Here is a 22378-nt window from a genome sequence, read left to right as displayed (position 1 = left end):
CATGAGTGACGTGCAGACAGTACTCGATGATGATGATGTAGCTGATCGCACTTGGGAACCGGGTGAATTAGGGGCTTCATCATCTTCGAGAGAAGAGGGTGGTAGCTTGCCTGTGAGGCACCGGCGGAGCCAGCAAGTCACTAGCGTGGCCAGGAGTCGGCAGGGTGGCAGCAGTGGGAGGTCGGGAGCCAAATGTGCCCGGGGTAGACCACCCACTTCACAGGAGCATACCTGCCTGGAAAGTAGTGGTGCAGGGGTTCACGGAAGCAGTGGAGGAGCAGTCAGTGTGGAGTGTTGGGGGTAACATCACCTACTCGGCAGTGTGGCAGTTTTTTGTTAAGCCACCGGAGGAGGTAAACATGGCCATTTGTAGAATCTGTGGGCAGAAGGTGAAACGTGGCCAGGGTTCCAATGTTGGCACCATGGCCCTGCGTCAACATATGCAGAGTCACCATAAAGTGGCCTGGGAGAACCGTGGCTCCAATGTGGTGGTCCAGCTGCATCACCAAGTGGCACGCACCTAATTTCAGGGAGTCAAGGCTCCAGCCCCTCAGCCGAAGGGAGATGTTTGTCATTCCCATCATCTGCTGGTCCTGATGTTTCTCCTCCTACGCCTTGTCAGTCATTCCAGCAGCAATTGATCAGGAACCGATTGCCAAGAGACAACAGTGTGTGTGCACTTATCCAACGGCGCAGAAGCTGAATGTTCTCCTGTCCAAGTTGCTGGTGCTGCAGTCCCTCCCTTTCCAAATGATGACTCTGCACCTTTCAGAGAACTGATGGCTTGTGCCGAGCCGAGGTGGAGAGTCCCAAGCCGTCATTTCTTTGCCAAAAAGGCAGTACCAGCCCTGCACACGTATGTAGAACAGAAGATGAGCCAGTCCTTGAGCAAGTCGGTGTCTGTCAAAGTGCACGGCAGCGCCGACGTGTGGAGCTGTAACCAGTCAGGAACAATACATGTCCTTTTACAGCCCACTGGGTAAATGTGATTCCTGCACAGCCACACCAGCAACTTGGCTAGGTGACAGCACTTCCGCCTCCACGTTGTCACTCCGTTGGTCCTGCGACAATGTCTGCCTCTGCCTCCTCATCCTCCACCATATCCTCAGCCTCCACTGCAGGGACAATTCACAGTGCCCTCCAGCATACCACATGTGCAGGACACGGCGGTGTCACGCTGTTCTGCACCTCGATTGCTTGGCCGAATGATGTCACACAGGGGAAGAACTGCTCCGTGTCCTTTATTAAGAAATCAAATCTTGGCTTTCTCTGGGACAACTCAAAGTCGGAACCATGGTGACCGACAACGGGAAAAACATTGTGGTATAAAATGAAATCAGTGGCTCACCAATCTGGGAAACTGTGGATCGGTGCACACCCCTGCAGCTCACCCCAAAGTCGTATAAAGAGGATTAGAAAATGTACTTAATATGGGGGCACTCTGCTATCTAATGCTGTATGGACTATTAGTAGTTAATTTGATATAAAACTATACATTTATTGTACACAAATAGACTTAAATAAAAACATATAGCATCCGTAAATGTATAATATCGAAAATGGTTAATCAACCTCTAAAGAATAGTGAAACAATAAACCAAAATTGTGAAAAGAATGAATGTTAAAAAAGTACAAAAATATGGAGCTAGATATAAATATAAGAATATAAAATGTATTGTCTCTTATATTGTACATTGCAGTCCTCTAAATACGTGAGACAAAGATGTGTTAGGATGATACTGATTGAATCAGACTTAATAGCACATGGGTAGTACTGGTGTCTGTTCGTATTAACAAGGCTGGTATTCTTTTATGTCTCAGTCATTTTGTTATAAAATATTCTCTTGAATATGTTACTGTTTCCAAATGTCCAGCAAATAATGTATCATTATATTTGGAGCTAAATAGCCGTTACATTACCCGTACCTGTAGCACGATATAGAAATCCAGGTTATGGGGAATGATGCCAGATGCGCGTGGTCTTCTTCTGCCTACTCATAGTGTGGCGTCCCACGTGATTGGGAGCTGCTGCGCTGCTCGTTCTCCGATTTGTGTATAGATACCAAATGTTTAGAGTTGAGCGGACACCTGGATGTTCGGGTTCGACGGGTTCGGCCGAACTTTGGAAAGAAGTTCGAGTTCAGGACCCGAACTTGACCCGAACTTGACCCCGAACCCGAACCCTATTGAAGTCAATGGGGACCCGAACTTTGGAGCACTAAAATGGCTGTAAAAATGTCATGGAAAGGGCTAGAGGGCTGCAAATGGCATCAAAATGTGGCTAAGAGCATGGCAAGCGCGCTGCAAACAAATGTGGATAGGGAAATTACTTTAAATAACATAAAATACGTAAAAATATAAAATAATAATCTTGATCTAGGAGGATGAGGTCCATATGGAGTATGAGGTTGAGGAGGTGGTGGAAGTGGCGGTGGAGGTAGCCTACACTGCTTTTTTTTTTTATTTTTTTTTTTATTAGAGTACACCCCAAAACATTGGGAAATATAACCTGTGATAACCCCCTGCAGTCGTGCTAAACCCACGTTCAGACAATACACTGGCTGAAGGGCAGGCCAGCACCACCAAGGCGTAAAAGGCAAGCTCAGGCCATGTGCCCAATTTGGAGACCCAGAAGTTGCAGGGGCTGACCCTTGTCAGTCAGTTCGTGTAGGCGTGTCGCACGTCCCCGTGATGTTCACACTCAAATTTAATATCTTCTCTATCAACTTTCGATGTTCTTTACTGAACCTACCATGGTGATCACGGGTGGCGGGGAATCAGGGTTCCTCGCCGGAGAGGGAGCGTGAGAAAGAGGGACAACATCCAAGGGAGGATTAATTTTTTTAAATTTGAAATTATAGAGTGGAATTATGGGACAAATTATTAAAGCGTAAAAGTGGGACAACTTTTTAAAGTTTAAGCATTGAATGAAAGGATGTGGCGCGCATTAATTAATGAAGAATTTATTAAATTTTATTTCCTGTCAACCATGCAGAGCAAGGGTTTCTATCCTATGTGAAAAATGTCACCTGACAATGTAATTGACGATTTTTTTTTAATTTATGTTCCTGTCACCTATGCAGAGGTGCCCCAGTGACATCCACCATCCATTTCGATATCTTCTCTATCAACGTTCAATGTTCTTTTCTGAGCCTACCATGTTGATCACGGTTATCGGCGAATCAGGGTTCCACGCCGGAGAGGGAACGTGAGAAAAAGAGACCATATTTAAGGGAGATAAATTTATTTAAAAAAATTGAGATTGAGCGAAAATGTGGGAAAAGCTGTTAAATCGCAAATGTGGTACAAATTACAGAAGCCCAAATGTGGGCCAAAGAGTAAAGCGGAAATGTGGGAAAAGCTGTTAAAGCGCAAATGTGGTACAAATTACAGAAGCCCAAATGTGGGCCAAAAGAGTAAAGCGGAAATGTGGGAAAAGCTGTTAAAGCGCAAATGTGGTATAAATTACAGAAGCCCAAATGTGGGCCAAAAGAGTAAAGCAGAAATGTGGGAAAAGCTGTAATAGCGCAAATGGCCAAAAGAGTAAAGCGGAATTGTTGGACAAATTATTGAAGCGCAAATGTGGTACAACTTGTTAAAGTTTAAGCATTGAATCAAAGGAGGTGGCTCGCATCAATTAAATAAGAATTTCTGAAATTTTATTCCCTGTCACCAATGCAGAGCAGGGGTTTATTCACGTCTAAAATTGTATAATGTCAACCTAAGAATGTAACAGAAAAATTTGTGAAATTTATTAACATGTCTACTTGGTAGAGCAGGGGTCTATGACAGAAAAAAATTGTTTATTGTCACCCGAAAATGTTAAAGAAAAATTATTTAAATTTATTAAGCTTTCAACTATATATAGCAGTGGTACTTCACACCCAAAAATTATGAATTTCACCCGAAAATGTGACAGACACATTTATATTTTTTTTAACCGTCTACTAGGTATATCAGTGGTACTTCACACCCAAAAAATTGTGAATTTCACCAGAAAATGTAACTGACAATTTTTTTTTTTTTCCGGTCTACTAGGTATAGCAGTGGTACATCACACCCAAAAATTTGTGAATTTCACTGGAAAATGTAACTGACAATTTATTATTTTTTTTACCTGTCTACTAGGTATAGCATTGGTACTTCACACCCAAAAATTGGTGAATTTCACCAGAAAATGAAACTGACAAAGTAGTGAAATGAAATAAAATAAAATACGTACAAATAAAATAAAAAAATGTATTTATGAGGTGGAGTTCCATATGAGGTAGGAGTTTGAGGAGGCGGTGGACATAGCGGTGTAGGTGGAAGCGGCGGTGGAGGAGGACGAGATAGCCAACACAGGTTTTTGGTGTTAATTTTATTTTTTAAAATTAGGGTACACTCCAAAAGAGTGTGAAATATCCAAAATACAAGAATGAGCAATTGTGCTGAAGTATAATAATGTCTGGTTAGTGCCGGTATACATGTCTATTCTGCGCAAGGTACGGACAAGTCCTGTGGGATCCATGCCTGGTTCATTTTAATGAACGTGAGCTTGTCCACATTGGCTGTGGACAGGCGGCTGCGCTTGTCTGTGATGACGCCCCCTGCCGTGCTAAACACACGTTCAGATAATTCACTGGCTGCAGGGCATGCCAGCACCTCCAAGGCGTAAAGGGCAAGCTCAGGCCATGTGCCCAATTTGGAGACCCAGAAGTTGAAGGGAGCAGACCCGTCATTCAGTACGTGTAGGTATGTGCACACATACTGCTCCATCATGTTGGGGAAATGCTGCCTCCTGCTAAGACGTTCCATATCAGCTGGTGGTGCTGGTTGTTGTGGAGTGCTGACAAAGCTTTTACACATTTCGCCCATGCTAACCCTGCCTTCTGAGGTGCTGGCGGTGCCCCAGCTGCGTTGGTGACCTCTTCCTCATCCTCTGCCTTCGCCTTGTGCTTCCACTGTGCCCCCGCTGTCAGGTGGGAATGCCACCAGCAGCGCGTCTACCAGCTTGCGCTTGTACTTGCGCATCTTACGATAACGCTCCAGTGAGGGAATTAAGGACGGTACGTTGTCCTTGTAACGGGGATCCAGCAGCGTGGCCACCCAGTAATCAGCACAAGTTAGAATATGGGAAACTCTGCGGTCGTTGCGGAGACACTGCAGCATGTAATCGCTCATGTGTGCCAGGCTGCCCAGAGGCAACGAAAAGCTGTCCTCTGTGGGAGGTGTATCGCCTGTGTCCTCTGTATCCCCCCAACCACGCACCAGTGATGGCCATGAGCTGGTCTGGGTGCTACCCTGCTGTGAACATCTCCTCATCCTCTACCTCGTCATCCTCCAGAACTGTGCCCTGGCTGGACAATTGTGTACCTTGGATTTATGGGTGCTGGAACTAATCCTCGGAGCCACTTGGGAATGACTGGCCAGAAACCCTACGAAATGATCCCTCTTCCTCCTCCTCCTCCTCCTCCTGTGCCACATCCTCTTCCATCATCGCCAGCAGCGTTTTTTCAAGGAGGCATAGAAGTGGGATAGTTACACAGAGAACGGCGTTATCGGCACTGGACATGTTGGTGGAGTACTCGAAACAGCGCAACAAGGAACACAGGTTTCGCATGGAGGCCCAGTCATTGGTGGTGAAGGGGTGCTGTTCCGCCGAGCGACTCACCCGTGCGTGCTGCAGCTGAAACTCCACTATTACCTGCTGCTCCCCCAGTCTGGCCAGCATGTGCAAGGTGGAGTTCCACCTTGTGGGCACGTCGCATATGAGGCGGTGAGCGGGAAGGCTGAAGTTACACTGCAGCGCTGACAGGCGAGCAGCAGCAGGGTGAGAACGGCAAAAGCGTGCACAGACGGCCTACTTTATGCAGCAGCTCTAACATATCGGGGTAATTTTTAAGGAACCTCTGCACCACCAAATTCAGCACATGCGCAAGACAAGGGATGTGTGTCAAACCGGCTAGTCCCAGACCTGCTGCGAGATTTTGCCCATTATCGCACACCACCAGGCCGGGCTTGAAGCTCACTGGCACCAAACACTCATCAGTCTGTTGTTCAAGGCCCGTCCACAGCTCCTGCGCGGAGTGGGGTTTGTCCCCCAAACAGATACGTTTTAAAACTGCCTGCTGTCGTTTACTCCTGGCTGTGCTGAAGTTGGTGGTGAAGGTGTTACGCTGAACGGATGAGGAGCTGGTAGAGGATGAGAAAGCAGAGTAGGAGGAGGAAGCAACAGGAGGCAAACTGAAGCGCCCTGCAATCCTCGGTGGTGGAAGGAAATGCACCAAACTGCTATTCGCCTCAGGCCCAGCCGCCACTGAATTTACCCAGTGTGCTTTTATGGAGATGTAACATCCCTGACCGTGCTTACTGGTAAACGTATCGGTAGTGAGGTGCACCTTGCCACAGATGGCATTGCGCAGTGCACACCTGATTTTGTCCCCTACTTGGTTGTGCAGGGAAGGGATGGCTCACCTGCAAAAATAGTGGCGACTGAGAACAACGTACTGTGGGACAGCCACCGCCATAAGGCCTTTAAAACTATCCGTCTCTACCAGACGGAATGACAGCATTTCAAAGGCCAATAATTTAGAAATGCTGGTATTCAGGGGTAGTGATCGCGGGTGGGTAGGGGTGTACTTCCTCTTCCTCTCCAGCGTTTCGGAGATGGAGAGCTGAACGCTTCCGTGGGACATTGTGGAGATGCTTGGTGACCCAGGTGGTGGTGTTGCTGGCAGATCCTCTGTTTGCGGGATGGCAGGTGGCACTGTCACTCCAGAGGTGGATGAAGAGGCCGAGACTGCAGCAGAAGAGGAAGCAGGAGGAGCCAGAGACCTTTCTTGGTTTTTGAGGTGTCTACTCCACTGCAGCTCGTGCATTGCAATTAAATGCCGGGTCATGCAGGTTGTGCTCAGTTTGAGAATGTTTATGCCTCGCTTCTGGCTCTGATTGCACAGCGCCCAAACCACTCGTGTCTTGTCGTCAGCACATTGTCTGAAGAACTGCCACGCCAGGGAACTCCTTGGAGCTGGCTTTGGTGTGCTCGGTAATTTGCTGTGGTAGGCAGTAGCAGGCGTACTGTCTAGAGGACGGCCGCTCCGCTTTTGCACTCTGCTCCCTCTTCTGCTGTGCTGGTGGCTCTGTGCAACCACCACCTCTTTCTCCTAACTACATAGGTCAGTCGCATGACCTTGATTCCATGTGGAGTCGAGGACCTCATCGTCCTCCACATCATCTTCCACCCAGTCTTCACCCCTGCCCTCCTTTTCGGTCTGCACACTTTCAAAAGCCCCAGCAGAGACGTGCTGCGATGGTCCTCCCATGTACTCATCTTGAAAGATAAGTGGTTGGGCATCGGTGCACTCAATCTCTTCCACTTCTGGGTCAGGGCTAGGTGGATGGCCCTGGGAAACCCTGCTAACAGAGTCATCAAAAAGCAGAAGAGACTACTGCATGACTTGGGGCTCAGACTGCTTGGCTGATTTGCAATGGGGTGAGGTGAAAAACTGATGGACATCGGCTGCAGGTGTCAACTGTGGTCTTTCAGCATGAGACTAGGTGGGAGACAATGTGAAGGAACTGGAGCCAGTAACAGCAACCCAATCTACTATCGCCTGTACTTGTTCAGGCCTCACCATTCGTAGAGCCGCATTAGGCCCGAGCAAATACCGCTGCAGGTTTTGTCGCCTACTCCCACCTGAGGAAGGGGTTTCACTTGTTCGTGTAGCTGGCACAGATTGACCACGTCCTCTCCCTGCAACAGGATCTCCACCAGCAGCACCACGACCTGGGTCACATCCCTTATTTGACGCTCTCCTCATATTTCTCGAATTTAAGATCTTGCCCTAAATGGGTGTTTAATTAATAGTAGACTAGAACGACAGTATGTAAAGGGTGTATCTCACACGCCCTGAACCAGACTAGGCCTCAATTAAATTTGTTTGCCCAAAATGGCTGTATTTTAATTACTTGAATAGAAGCCCTGTATTTTAAGGGAATTTCAAACGTCTTGATCATGTAAGGGCGCAACAAATGGGTATTTTGCCCCAAAAAGGGTGTTTTATTAATAGAAGAATATAAGCCCTGTATATACACGGTGTATCTCACACGGCCTGACCCACACTAGGCCGCAATTAAAGATTTGTGCACAAAATGGCTGTATTTCAAATACCTAAATAGAACCCCTGTATTTAAAGGGTGTATCTCACAATGACATTTGCAGCAAAGGCTGCCAAATATTTTTTTTTTTGCCCAAACAGGTGTTTGTTTAATAACTGAATATGACAGCAGTATATAACCCTGGAATTTCAAATGTCTTGATACTGCAAAGGCGCAACAATTGTGTATTTTGCCCAAAAAAGGGTGTTTTATTAATAGAACAATATAACCCCTGTATATAGAGGGTTTATCTCACACGCCCTGACCCACACTAGGACTCAATTAAAGATTTGTGCACCAAATGGCAGTATTTCAAATATCTGAATATAACCCAAATATATAAATGGTGTATCTCACAATGACATATGCAGCAAAGGCTGCCAAATAAACTTTTTGTGCCCTAACGGGTGTTTGTTTAAAAACTGAATATGACAGCAGTATATAACCCTGGAATTTCACACGTGCTGATGCTGCAAGGGCTGTAAAATGGTGTATTTTGGCCAAAAAGTGTGTTTTTAAAAACCCAGAAAATTATGGCTGTATTTCTAGGTTAAATTGCACACTGACTAATCCAGATGTTGTATATTGCCAAAAAAGTGGGTTTTTAACTTACAGAATATGAAAGCTGTATAAAACGATTGAATTTCACACGTCCAGGTGCAGCTAGGGATGTAAAATAGTGTATTTTGCACAAAAAGGGTGTTTTAAAAACCCAGAAAATTATGCCTGTATTTCTAGATAAAATTGCACACTGACTAATCCTGCAAATGCACCAGATGTTGTATATTGCCCAAAAAGGGTGATTTTTTTACAACCAGATTATTAGTGCAGTTTTTCAAGCTTGGATTAGAATGTCCCAAAAGCTCAGATGCAGTGCTGGTGCACTGAGCATGCATAAAATGGCCGCCGCCGCTGCCCACCCAACTAACAGACGGATAAAAGTTGTTGTTTTTTGGTCACTGGGCTCAGGGCAGGGTAAAAAGATTGTGCACTGCACCCACACAACTAATTATATGTAGATCGCTGAGTTAGATTCTCTCCTATTCTCTCCCTGAAATCACCAGTCCAGCAGCATCCTCTCCCTACACTTGTAACAGCAGAGTGACGTGCAGCGCTACGTGACTCAAGCTTATACAGGGAGTGCAGAATTATTAGGCAAGTTGTATTTTTGAGGATTAATTTTATTATTGAACAACAGCCATGTTCTCAATGAACCCAAAAAACTCATTAATATCAAAGCTGAATATTTTTGGAAGTAGTTTTTAGTTTGTTTTTAGTTTTAGCTATTTTAGGGGGATATCTGTATGTGCAGGTGACTATTACTGTGCATAATTATTAGGCAACTTAACAAAAAACAAATATATACCCATTTCAATTATTTATTTTTACCAGTGAAACCAATATAACATCTCAACATTCACAAATATACATTTCTGACATTCAAAAACAAAACAAAAACAAATCAGTGACCAATATAGCCACCTTTCTTTGCAAGGACACTCAAAAGCCTGCCATCCATGGATTCTGTCAGTGTTTTGATCTGTTCACCATCAACATTGCATGCAGCAGCAACCACAGCCTCCCAGACACTGTTCAGAGAGGTGTACTGTTTTCCCTCCTTGTAAATCTCACATTTGATGATGGACCACAGGTTCTCAATGGGGTTCAGATCAGGTGAACAAGGAGGCCATGTCATTAGATTTTCTTCTTTTATACCCTTTCTTGCCAGTCACGCTGTGGAGTACTTGGACGCATGTGATGGAGCATTGTCCTGCATGAAAATCATGTTTTTCTTGAAGGATGCAGACTTCTTCCTGTACCACTGCTTGAAGAAGGTGTCTTCCAGATACTGGCAGTAGGACTGGCTGTTGAGCTTGACTCCATCCTCAACCCGAAAAGGCCCCACAAGCTCATCTTTGATGATACCAGCCCAAACCAGTACTCCACCTCCACCTTGCTGGCGTCTGAGTCGGACTGGAGCTCTCTGCCCTTTACCAATCCAGCCACGGGCCCATCCATCTGGCCCATCAAGACTCACTCTCATTTCATCAGTCCATAAAACCTTAGAAAAATCAGTCTTGAGATATTTCTTGGCCCAGTCTTGACGTTTCAGCTTGTGTGTCTTGTTCAGTGGTGGTCGTCTTTCAGCCTTTCTTACCTTGGCCATGTCTCTGAGTATTGCACACCTTGTGCTTTTGGGCACTCCAGTGATGTTGCAGCTCTGAAATATGGCCAAACTGGTGGCAAGTGGCATCTTGGCAGCTGCACGCTTGACTTTTCTCAGTTCATGGGCAGTTATTTTGCGCCTTGGTTTTTACGACCCTGTTGACTATTTTGAATGAAACGCTTGATTGTTCGATGATCACGCTTCAGAAGCTTTGCAATTTTAAGAGTGCTGCATCCCTCTGCAAGATATCTCACTATTTTTGACTTTTCTGAGCCTGTCAAGTCCTTCTTTTGACCCATTTTGCCCAAGGAAAGGAAGTTGCCTAATAATTATGCACACCTGATATAGGGTGTTGATGTCATTAGACCACACCCCTTCTCATTACAGAGATGCACATCACCTAATATGCTTAATTGGTAGTAGGCTTTCGAGCCTATACAGCTTGGAGTAAGACAACATGCATAAAGAGGATGATGTGGTCAAAATACTCATTTGCCTAATAATTTTGCACTCCCTGTATACAGTTCGGGTTCACTCAACCCTACAAATGTTCTAATGCTTGTTTACGTGTTTCGTGTTTCAGAGGAATATTTGACCAGGCGATCGGCTTTAATGGATTTAGAATAGATGTTAGTACTCATTATTCTTTACACTGCTAGGTAACCATATGCTTTTTGGAGCTTAGCGCTCCTTCCTCAGTGGCCTGCAGTGTATAGTTCAATGGTCCTTTTAAAGTAGTGTTCCATTATCTGGGGGAGGTCTTCAAAGTTTTCCGGTATTGAGTTCCGTCCTCTGGGCTCAATACCAGAAAAAAACTGATCAGTTTTATCCTAATGCATTGTGAATGGAGAGCATTCCGTTCAGTATGCATCAGGATGCGTCAGTTCAGTCCCTCTTATGTTTTTTGGCCGGAGAAAATACCGCAGCACGTTGCAGTTTTCTCTCTGGCCAAAAATCCTGGACACTTGCCGGAATGATGATCCGGCATTAATTTCCATTGAAATGTATTAATGCCGGATCCAGCCCCAAGTGTTCAGGCAAAACGGAACCAATTTTGCCTGCGCAGACCTTTAAAAATGAGAAAAAAATAGATACAGGATCCATTTTTCCGGATGACAACCAGGAAGACGGATACGGTATTGCAATGCATTTGTGAGACGGATCCGCATCCGGATCCGTCTGACAAATTCATTCGTTTGCGTCCGGATTGCCGACAGAACTGCCTACCAGAATCCTCTGCCGCAAGTGTGAAAGTACCCTAAAATGTTTGCATTCTGTGTCATTGCATTAACTATAGCTCATCTTCCTTACATCTACATCAGCAAACGTAAATAGATACATTGTGGGATCCAAAGAATAGGGATTATTGCAAATATAAAAAAATATTTTTCTATAAATATACTCTTATTCATAGTGTGTCTTCAAGAAAATGCTCCTGGTCTTTTGATGTATTCAATGACTCATCATAAAAATACAGTGTTATTTATTAATATTTTTCCCTTTGTTATACAGTCTTGTGAATTTATCTTTTATTCATGTCTATGTATTATTCCTTATATGTACTGTTCATTGTACTTTGTTCTTTTTTCAGGTGGATAGTGATTGAAGAAAAAAGGGGGGTGGGGGCCTACCTAGGAGGGGAGATCGTGGTGCTGGTAAACAGCCGGACCTCGATGTCCCGTCTCTGATTGACACCCATCCCAAAATCTACAAGAAAACAAAGATTTCCATTTCTGCATTTAGTCCAGCTGGAATTAAGGTGTCAAATACAACAAAAAAAAATTGATTCTATCCTGGACATATTGGCAATATGGTTGCCACCTGTCCAGGGTCTTTTAACTCTTTCAATAGCCGCAAATGTGAGGATTGAGGGATCACTATTATGATAATCTTTGAAATGTTTAGAAGCGGAATGTGTTTTAAAGCCTTTTTTAATATTGGCTATGTGTTCTGCTATTCTTTTTTTAAAAAGTAGTTTGGTTCGTAACACATATTGCTTGTGGCATGGGCACTGTAATACATAGATAACATCTGTGGAGTCACAAGTGAGGCTGTCTTTTATTTAAAAATGAAATAAATTCTGTGTTGAGCTTATCTCTACTCATGGAAGAACATGGTGTCAGCGCTGCATCAAGAAGGGCTGAGCCATGCGCCCTGCATGGCACATATGTTCAATCTAGTTGTCAAGCGGTTCCTGAAGTCTTCCACCCATCTGCAAGACATTCTAAAAATGGCCAGGGAACTTTGCATGCACTTCAGCCACTTGTACACCGCAAAGCACACCCTCATTGAGCTGCAGCGCCAGAAAGGCATCCCCCAACATAGGCTGATATGCAATATTTCCACCCGTTGGAATTCCACCCTCCATATGTTGGACCGACTGTACGAACAGAGAAAGGCCATAAACGATTTCTTGATGATCCAAGCGGACAGGAGTACTCCCCTGTGTAACTTTGATGTCAGCCAGTGGCAGCTCATGCGTGACACCTGCCGTTTCCTCAGGCCATTTTAGGAGGCCACGTTATTTGTCAGTTGCCAGGACTATGAGATGAACAATATCATTCCACTGCTTCATATCCTGGAACAGATGCTGGTAAATCTGGTTGGTCAGGGGACTAGAGACGTAGCGCCTAGATCTCATAGCCACATGAGCCCTGTGGGGGCTGAACTGGAGGAGGACATTGGAGCACAAGCAATGTGTAGCGAAATGGGTGGTTTTTCTACACAGGTGACAGGAGAGGAGAAGCAGGAGCAGCCAGAGGAGCTACAGGGCGATGTGGAAGACGAGGCAGACGACTCAGACCCCCTATGTCAGTATGCAGTTGAGATGGAGGCAGGGAGTCCCTCCGAGTCACTTTCTTAAATGGCCCGATGCATGCTCACTTGCTTGCGTAGTGACAGCCGAATTGTCACCATTCGGCAGAGGGATGACTTCTGGCTTTCCACCTAGTTGGACCCTCGCTACTGGTCCAAAATTTACACCCGCTGAGAGGGAGGACAAACTGAACTACTATAGAGACATCCTATGTAGTCAGCTGGCCGCTGCCTATCTGTGCCATCGTCCATCATCTTGCAGGTCTGACCGGGGGGGCCCTCTGCGTTAACGTTCCTCTGCCATGGCTGCTGTGGCAGGGTGGGGGGTAGGAGCAGTTTCAGCTCCATAAGCAGCAACTTGAGTCTAGATTAGCTTATGAGCAGCTTTCTTCACCCGCCTATTGAAGAAACTACTCAACAACAGCAGCAGGTAGACCTGGAGCAGGACCTGAACCAGCAGGTGGTGGCATACTTGGACAGTACCCTGCCACCCCACATTGAAGATCCGCTGGACTATTGGGCAGCCAAACTGCATTTGTGGCTGCAACTGGCAGAGTTTGCCCTGGAAAAGCTGCCCTGCCTGGCCAGTAGTGTGGCATCAGAGTGGGTGTTTAGTGCGGCAGGGGCCATAGCTACCTCAAGAAGAACTCTCCTTTCCACCCAAAATGGGGAGAGACTGACCTTTGTCAAGATGAATCAGGTGTGGATCAGCCAGGATTTCCACCCGCCAATGCCTGATGCATCAGACTAGATCATCCATGGTGCCACATCAACACTTTGACAAAAGACAACGGTTTCTTCTCGCTACCTGCCTCAGCTACTATTCTGATGCTGCCACCTGCCTGATGAAACTCATCTGATGCCAAGTGCTCCTTCTTTCACCCATCATCTTCAGCTGGTACTGTTATTGCTACCCACCTCCCCACTCTGTCACCTGGTCACTCTGTGGTCTCCTGCTGTTGCTGCCACCTCTGCACTATGTCACCTTGCCACTCTGTAGTCTCTTGATGCTGCTGCCACCTCCACACGATGTCACCTTGCCACACGTTGGGAGGATGCGGCTGCAGAGTCGGCGTGCTACACGTGATATTATTATTTTATGTTATTCCACTTTGCCCTTCTTTTATACCGCATTTAATATTGTTTTTTTTTCTCCCCTTTGATATTTTGGGTGTACAAGGGGCAGCTACAAGTGGTATTGTTTCATTGTTAAGTTTTTCCATTTGCTGTGGCTGGTTGGCTCTCTGGCCCCCTCGGGATCCTCATCTGGGGGGTCCTACTTGCTGCTAATTGTTTTCATATGTTTTAATATGTATTCATTGTGTATCTAATAAAGATTTTGGTATTTATTCTGAATGGAGAGTAATAGTCTTTTGTGTAGGTTGTGGATCAGAGAAAGGGCAAAATAATCAGTGACGTCAACACAAACTTACTGCTGACACCCTCTCCACTCTGTCGGGGGCTCTACTTGTATAAGCGTTTAATAGAACAGGTTCTGTAGACATCTATGTGGAATAAGCTGCTGACGGTGTAAAAGGAGTGCGCTCTTTCATTCTATAGTAGGATCTTGGGCCTCTGCACGGTTCTTTATACCTGACGCTAACATCGACCTGTAAGGCTGAGTTCACACTTGAGTTATTTGGTCAGTTTTGGCCCCGTATCTGCCCAAATAAGTTAAGTGTGCAGTGATTCTAAGAGCGACGTCTGTCATATACATGTCATTCTGACTCACAGTATTATTTCACTACCCCAGCAGACTCCCTATTCGTGTTACTGCAAGTGACAGTGTTCTACACCACTATAAAGGCTCTCTGCAGCCAGGAAATAGCCGTTTTTTTAACGCAATTCTTCAAGAATAAGTTTGGATCGAACCGAGTTTAAAAAAAGAAAATTCTGCGAACCAGACTAATCGAATTTTTGGGAAATTCGCTAATCTTTAGAAGACACAATAAAGTCAGTATACCGGGGACTACGCGGTGACACACTTTCTACATGATATTAAAGGTCATTCTTTTATATACTGTGCAAAAGTATCACATAACAAATGTTCTAAATATCACCGAGCACATTAATCTTTATCTGCTGCCTTAGAGTGTCCTTGTTTATATGAAAGAAGCACCAAAAACAGAGAGAAAGGGAGGAAGAGAGCAGATGAGATAGAAAGATAGATAGATAGATAGATAGATAGATAGAGGTATCATAGCTCCATATATCAGAAAAAACACATTATAGCAAAAAGCCACCATATTGTTGTTTCCTATAAAAAGGTGTGATGATAGATAGATAGATAGATAGATAGATAGATAGATAGATAGATATAAGATAGATAGATAGATAGATAGATAGATAGATAGATAGATAGATAGATAATAGATAGATAGATAGATAGATAGATAGATAAATAGATAATAGATAATAGATAGATAGATAAATAGATAGATAGATAGATAGATAGATAGATAATAGATAATAGATAGATAGATAGAAGGATAGATAGATAGATAGATAGATAGATAGATAGATAGATAGATAGATAGATAGATAGATAGATAGATAGATAGATAGATAGATAGATAGATACTAGATGAAAAACATTTAGAATTAGATTGTAACTTTATTTTCCTAACTTTCTCATTCCTTGTTATCTTCCTGTGTTTCTTCGGCATGACTATTTATTTTTTATGGCTTTAAGCTTTTTATATTTGGCAAATACAAAAAATAAAGCAAGGGCATTTAATTATAGAAAATCAAGGCAATTATTTGTCTACTTAAATAAGTTTCCCCAATCCTTTCTGCGCTGTTTATTTCATGATTGCTTCCAGAGGATTTTTACGGTGAGCATTAGGCAGCGTCTCCTGAGAGACGGTTATTGATACTGTCAGAGTTAATGTAGTGCCAATAAAAGGGAACGTGATTATACATTTTAACAATCTGTTTTTTCCTCTTTTCATCTTCAACTGGTGCCAATAAACATATCAGATTCTTTTAATATACCATCAAACACCGAGCCTAATGAAATGGATGGGGAGATGAGGCCCATCCGAAAGGTGGAGTCAATATGGACGACTATTGAGGGAATATTAGTCATCACAGCTTTGCATTTATTGTGTTTCCTTCCCCCATATAGTATAGGTTCTGGAATTTCACTGATTAGCCATAACATTAAAACCTTGGTCTGTCCCCTTTGTGCTTCCAAAATTGCTCTGATCTGTCCAGTCACGGACTCCACGAGACCTCTGAACATGTTCTGTGCTGTCTGGCAGCAGATCTTGTAAGTTGTTCTGTGCTGCCTGCTTGGATCAGATGTGTTTTTTCGAAAACTCAAAGATTACTGTTGAGCGCGAATATTCAAATCGCGAATTTTAATCGCGAATATCGCCACTTCGAGAATTTGCGAATATTTAGAATATAGTGCTATATATTCGTATTCGCGAATAGTGTTGAATATTCTAATCGTGAACTTATTGCAAATATATTACAATGCCGATTTTTGCAATCAAGTAAACAATGACTGGAGATTATGAATTCTCGAATTTGCAAATTTATGGCGAATATTCAGCCAAAAATTTGTGAAATATTGCGAATTTGAATATTGCTTATGCCGCTCATCACTACTCAAGATACAATTGGATTGAGATCCGGGAATTTGGAGACAAGACACCTTGATCTCTTTGTCACTTTCCTCATTCCTGGACAGTTAGCACCACTGCCATGAAGGCCATAAGTTTCCATACAATGATTAGGTAGGTGGTACATGTCACATCCACATGATTCCAGGATCCAAGATTTCCAGCAGAACATATATCAGAACGTCACACTTCCTCCACCGGCTTGTCTTCTATCCTATAGTACACCTGGTGCCATCTCTTCCCTAGGAAAGTGAAGCAAAGGCACCGAGACTTCCACATGACGTAATTTGATTCATCAGACCAGGTCGCCTTCTTCCATGACTCCATGGTCCAGTTCTGATGCTCACATGCCCATTGTAGGCACTTTAGGTGGTGGACAAGGATCAGCATGGACACTCTAACTAGTCTGTGGCTACTCAACCCAGTACACAGCAAGTTGTGATATCCTGTATGTCCTGACACCTTTCTATCATCGCCATTCGCCAGCAGTGACTTTTTGGATTTTGCTCAACAGTAGTTCTTCTGTGGGATCAGACCAGACAAGGTAGCCTTCAATCTCCCCATGTACAACAATTAGGCTTGGGCTCCCATGACCCTGTCACTGGATAATCAGTTGAATAATCAGTGATGGAGCAACAAAGAGCAAAAAGCCTAAAAAAGTTCTATATCACACAAGTCTCCTATCTACCTCAGTACTTTAGATAAGCAACAACAGACACTGGGACTCGGAGCTGAACAGAAGAGCCAAAGTCTTCAATAACACAGTTCTTATATATCAATGTAAAACATGTTCTTTTGTTTCTCACCTCCCCAGGTGATCAGTTACTTTAGTCATGGTTCCTTCTTCACAAGCTGCCGCATACAGGATGGAAGTCAGCCCGGAGGTCTCACTCCTCCCTAAATTTTGTTCCAAAGTAGCTACAATCTGCGTGATGACATATGGGCAAAACAATAGAGAGCTGCTTGGAATCTGAGGTGCAAGTTCATGGCTTTGTTTAATTTTGTACTCAAAGTCCAAAATCTTGGTAAAACAGCATATCATAAAAACATTTTAAAGTGGAGAGGGTCCATTTGGTACCCGACCATTTTCACTTCTGTCTTTATCAGGAGCTTCATGTTGGTACCGAACAGAGATGAGCAAATGGATTCTACACAAATCAAATTTATTATGAATTTTTCAAAAGATTCAAATTAGATTTTAAACTTTTGTGATTTGTCCCACATGAATCGATCAAAATGATTTCCAGCATTTTTACAGATCTGAACAAAAAGTAGAAGGCATCTGCTAACAAGAAAAATGACAATGCAGCACCCCAGAGGCCTACTGCAAATCGGTTAATTTGCTACTAAATGGGTTAATGTCCATGGTTAATGTTTAGGCAATTTTTCTATGTGTTGTATGTAAGCCATGAGCTGAAATGGTTCTTAGTTATTGTAATCTGCTTGGTAGAAAGAGGCAGACCCTTCTCCTTGGGGTCAGGAGTTTAGTCTAGACAGACTGAGTGAGAGGAGGCATCTTCATGTGCCTGTGAGACCTATTGAATGAACTTTCATCCTTGAATGACACCAACTCCCACCATCCTCTGAGAAAGAATGGAGCACAGAATATACACACTGTTGAGGGCCAATTTAAAGGACTGGTGCAAAGGACAGACAGTAAGTGCATTCACTTACTTAGCAACAGGCCTTACTGTTAGTGGCATAACTACGGAATAGCTACAGTACTTGCTGGAGGATCTACACCTAGCTGTGTGATCTGTAGTACAATATTGTAAATGTGCACCCCTTTGGTAGATATGAGGATCAAATAGACAGAGAGAGTCAGGGTCAGCCATCTCACTGCCAGTTATCTCAGGATCAGCTTTGGAAATCTTGTGTGCATACTCTGGAGAGACGCAACTGAATGATACCCATGTCTTTGTTTATGAATTGCCTAAACACCCTCAGTAAAAAAAAAAAACACTGGATTTATTACCCATGCATTGACCTGATTATTGCCTTGCACCACTGCCATTATCCAGCCCTGCTCCTAAGCTCCTGCCTATCTCCAGGGAGGAGCCCCTCAGGAAGGTCCAGGTTGTGCCCTGAGGGAAAAACGGGTACATCCTCCACTCACTGCATGGCCCAGAGTAAGCCAGGGTGAGCACTGCAACCATGAACTGTGAGAACTACTACCACCATTCTAAGCACTACCACTCCTCCTACCCTAACCTCCTACCGAATGGACCAGGTTTACACCAAAAAATGGTGGGAAAAACTGATTAAAGGGATTGTCCCACAAAAAATATTCTACAGTTTTCACACCACCACCTGGATCTGAATACTTTTGTAATTGCATTTAATTAAAAATTGTGCATAGCCACCGAGTTATTCAATAAAATGTATCTGTATAGCACCACCTGCAGTTTGTTCTTATTATTTCTTTGACCTGCTCACTGAGATGGCAGCACATGCTCAGTTTCATCCTTCAACTGTCTCCTGAGCTGTGATAGGGCGAACATGGGCACGCCCCCTTAGCTACAGCAGAAAAGACACTCCCCCTGAGCTGCCAGCTTGATATACATCTAGCAGAGCAATAAATGGAGAGATCTCTGGATCCATGTGAGGTACAGGGCTGGTTCTAGCTTTGTTAGAAAGAGATTGTCATGGGCTATATGATGTCTTATTTTCATTTTTTACATTAGTCATGGGATAACCCCCTTAAATTTGTGCCTGCTCATAGCAAGCGCAGATTTTATTTTTGTCACGTCTTAGACTCCAGATGACTTTAGATTGAGACTGATGTATGACATGTTAGTCTGAATAGATCTCCCATATTTGTCTCCTATTGCTCCACAGAACTTTTGCTATATACAGACAAAGAACAAGAAAGCAGCCTAAGGGACAGAGGTGCAATATAAAGCACCTGAGCCCAATACAAAGTCCGTCATAGCCTCTCACCTATAAATTTGTAATACCGGTGGCTTCTTATGAGGAACAAGAATCTTTGAGTGCACTCAGGCACAAGAGACTGGGTGTGACTACTTCCCTAATTATTCCAATTTAATTTGTATTATTTTATTGCTTTTTTTAATACATTTGTCACAATATTACTTTTTGTTTTGATATGTAATGCCCTGTAACCATTATATCCCGTGCGTATTCCCATGTGTCCTCCTTTGTCAACGTTTTCAAAAAATCATATTTTAGAATCATATGACCCCCATCTACAACATAGCACTCGTGTTTACAATGACACAAAAATGGAGAAGTCAAAATTGCCTTCCCTGGGGCTCAACATGAGTTTTTAGAATTTCTAAATCTCCTCAGAGGGAGGGAAATGGAAGTTCTAATTGCAACAATGTATATTATCTCGCCAGGATACATTGACCTACATCCATTGCACTGTGTAATGTGATCATTTAGAGCAAGTACCTTAGAAATTGTATAACGATGTCAAAACCCATTTGGAAATATAATTTTGAATTTCAACCTGGAATAAAATATTGGTAATTAAGCAGTGTGACGCCGTGTCAGAAAAGCCAATGGCTTGTGCGCCGCTCTCGGGAGGAAACAAGATGATGTACACAGCTCTGCAGATGTTCCAGGCCTTCTGTAGCCACTGAGATTTACCTTCCTGACAGTTTTCTCTTGTTAAAAATGCCACCTGTACTAGTTAAATAAAGACTGGGTGGCAGCATGATGTATGGCAAGCTTCATGCGTATGAAATATAGATGTGTCTCATTTACCTTGAGGACATTCCTAAGATCTGGCAAATTGGTAAGGGAATTGGGAAATGCTCTTACTAGGACAAAACAGACAAAACAATCAACTTTGCTTCTATAAACCATTTTTAGGTCTTATGGATAAACTATTGCTTGCAATCTTTCCAAAAGCTTCAAAAAGTTAGGATCTGTGCTTATTGTATATATTTTATAGCAGACTTTATTGACAGATTAATGGGTCAATTCAATAATATTTTCTACTCTTCCTTAGTGCTGAGAATAGTTCTGTGCACACTGCAACATAAAAGCAAAAGTGAAATTTATGTTTGTCATTTTTTTATAATTTTGAAAAAAAATAATTAAAAGGAAAAGAAAATATAATGTACAGTACTTATTTAATGTGTATCAAAAAATAACAGATGATAAAAATAGTTTTTAGTTTTTTTTATCCAGCCAAACATTTTTAGATCTATTTATGTAAAAATTAAAAATGTTTCTTTATTGTTCTTTTTAGTTGACAGCAATCTTCAAATGAAAAAATAAAATGAAGAGAAAAAAATGATCTCAAGTTTTATTTTTTCTATTATTGTTTAGTCTATTATATTAACTATTGTTTGGTTTATTTAGAGACAGAATTTTAAACCAGAATTATGTTCTTTTTGAGCTTATGTCTGTTCCTTTCCTGTGAAGCCCCACCCCTTTCTTCCAAAACCCGCCTTTTGTCGAACGTGTTGGAAAAAAGTGTAGAAATCATAGATGCGCTAAATTATGACAATTTATGCCACTTTTTAGACAGATTTTTGGTGCAGAGTGCAGACACATTAGTAAATCTGGGCCTACATTGTGCTATGCTGTTTGATATCAATTTGATATTTATGAATACAATGACGACCAGGTATTTCCAGTTGGGGGCCGTGTCAATACACACTCTGACATTGTCCAATCAGTATTGGCCATTTGAATAGCAAAATGTTAACACCCAGTTGTCAATTTATTCACAAAGATCTAAGAGGAATAATAGGGGAATGACGCAACACAGAATTTTAAGAAAAGGTGCTATAGAAATGTGATTTCACTAGGAATACAAGTATTTAGTAAATAAAAGTAATCTTTAATATCAGTATCCACCAACAGTTTACATAGAACCTCTCAGAGCCATGTGCACACGAACAGCCAAGCATAGGCATTTTGTGTCTCACCGTGTAATGCCTCCATATGGCACAGTATTATGGAGATATTGTCACCTAGAAAATACCTTCAGAGCACAGCATCTGATAGTATAGTCCTCCTCAACCAGTGACTCAGGAGCAAGATGTGGTTCAGAAATCCCTGCTGTGTAACCCACCATAGGAGTCTTGGGTTATGACTAGTGATGGACGAACATCGGCCAGGACAGTTTGCGAACGCGATCAAATATTCGCGAATCGCAAGTTTGAGGCTGGCTCCACTCACTTTAATGGCAGACGAACCTGAAAAACCTTCAGCTCATATTTGCAGCCACCAAATACTTAGTAGAAGTGAACAAATAGTTCCACAACATGGACAGTGACATACTAGAGGGGGATCAATGACAAAAATTCCAACAAAAAATATGTATCTTAATCAGGGAACATTTTATGCATCTTAAAGGGAAATTCTCTGAAATGTGCCCTGTCAAAGCCTAGAAAATTTTTATTTTAGGCATACACCTGACATAAAAGAAATTCAGATTATGTGGCTCGAGGTACATTATGCGGTCAATGGATAAAATTTTTACTGTAGGCTATTGGACAACAGGCCCCAAACATTAGGCATTCACCGGACTGAAAAGATCAAGTGATTATGTGGCCGTAGGTATATTACACGGTCAATGGATATCAATTTTACTGCAGGCCAGTACAAATACAGGTCAAATACATATGTTTAAAAGAACAAATAATATAAA

General features: G+C 43.0%; 1 long non-coding RNA gene across 1 annotated transcript; it reads left to right on the top strand.

The window, feature by feature from the left end:
• The first annotated feature begins 1831 nt into the window (after positions 1 to 1831).
• LOC121009599 lies at positions 1832 to 21643 on the top strand. The gene is made up of 3 exons (XR_005780784.1): positions 1832 to 2075; positions 9869 to 9875; positions 21633 to 21643. It is a non-coding gene; the product is annotated as an uncharacterized LOC121009599 (long non-coding RNA).
• The last annotated feature ends 735 nt before the right edge of the window (positions 21644 to 22378 follow it).

This window comes from Bufo bufo, chromosome 8 (genome assembly GCF_905171765.1).
Source record: "Bufo bufo chromosome 8, aBufBuf1.1, whole genome shotgun sequence".
NCBI lineage: Eukaryota > Metazoa > Chordata > Amphibia > Anura > Bufonidae > Bufo > Bufo bufo.
This window is presented reverse-complemented; position numbering and strand designations above follow the sequence as displayed.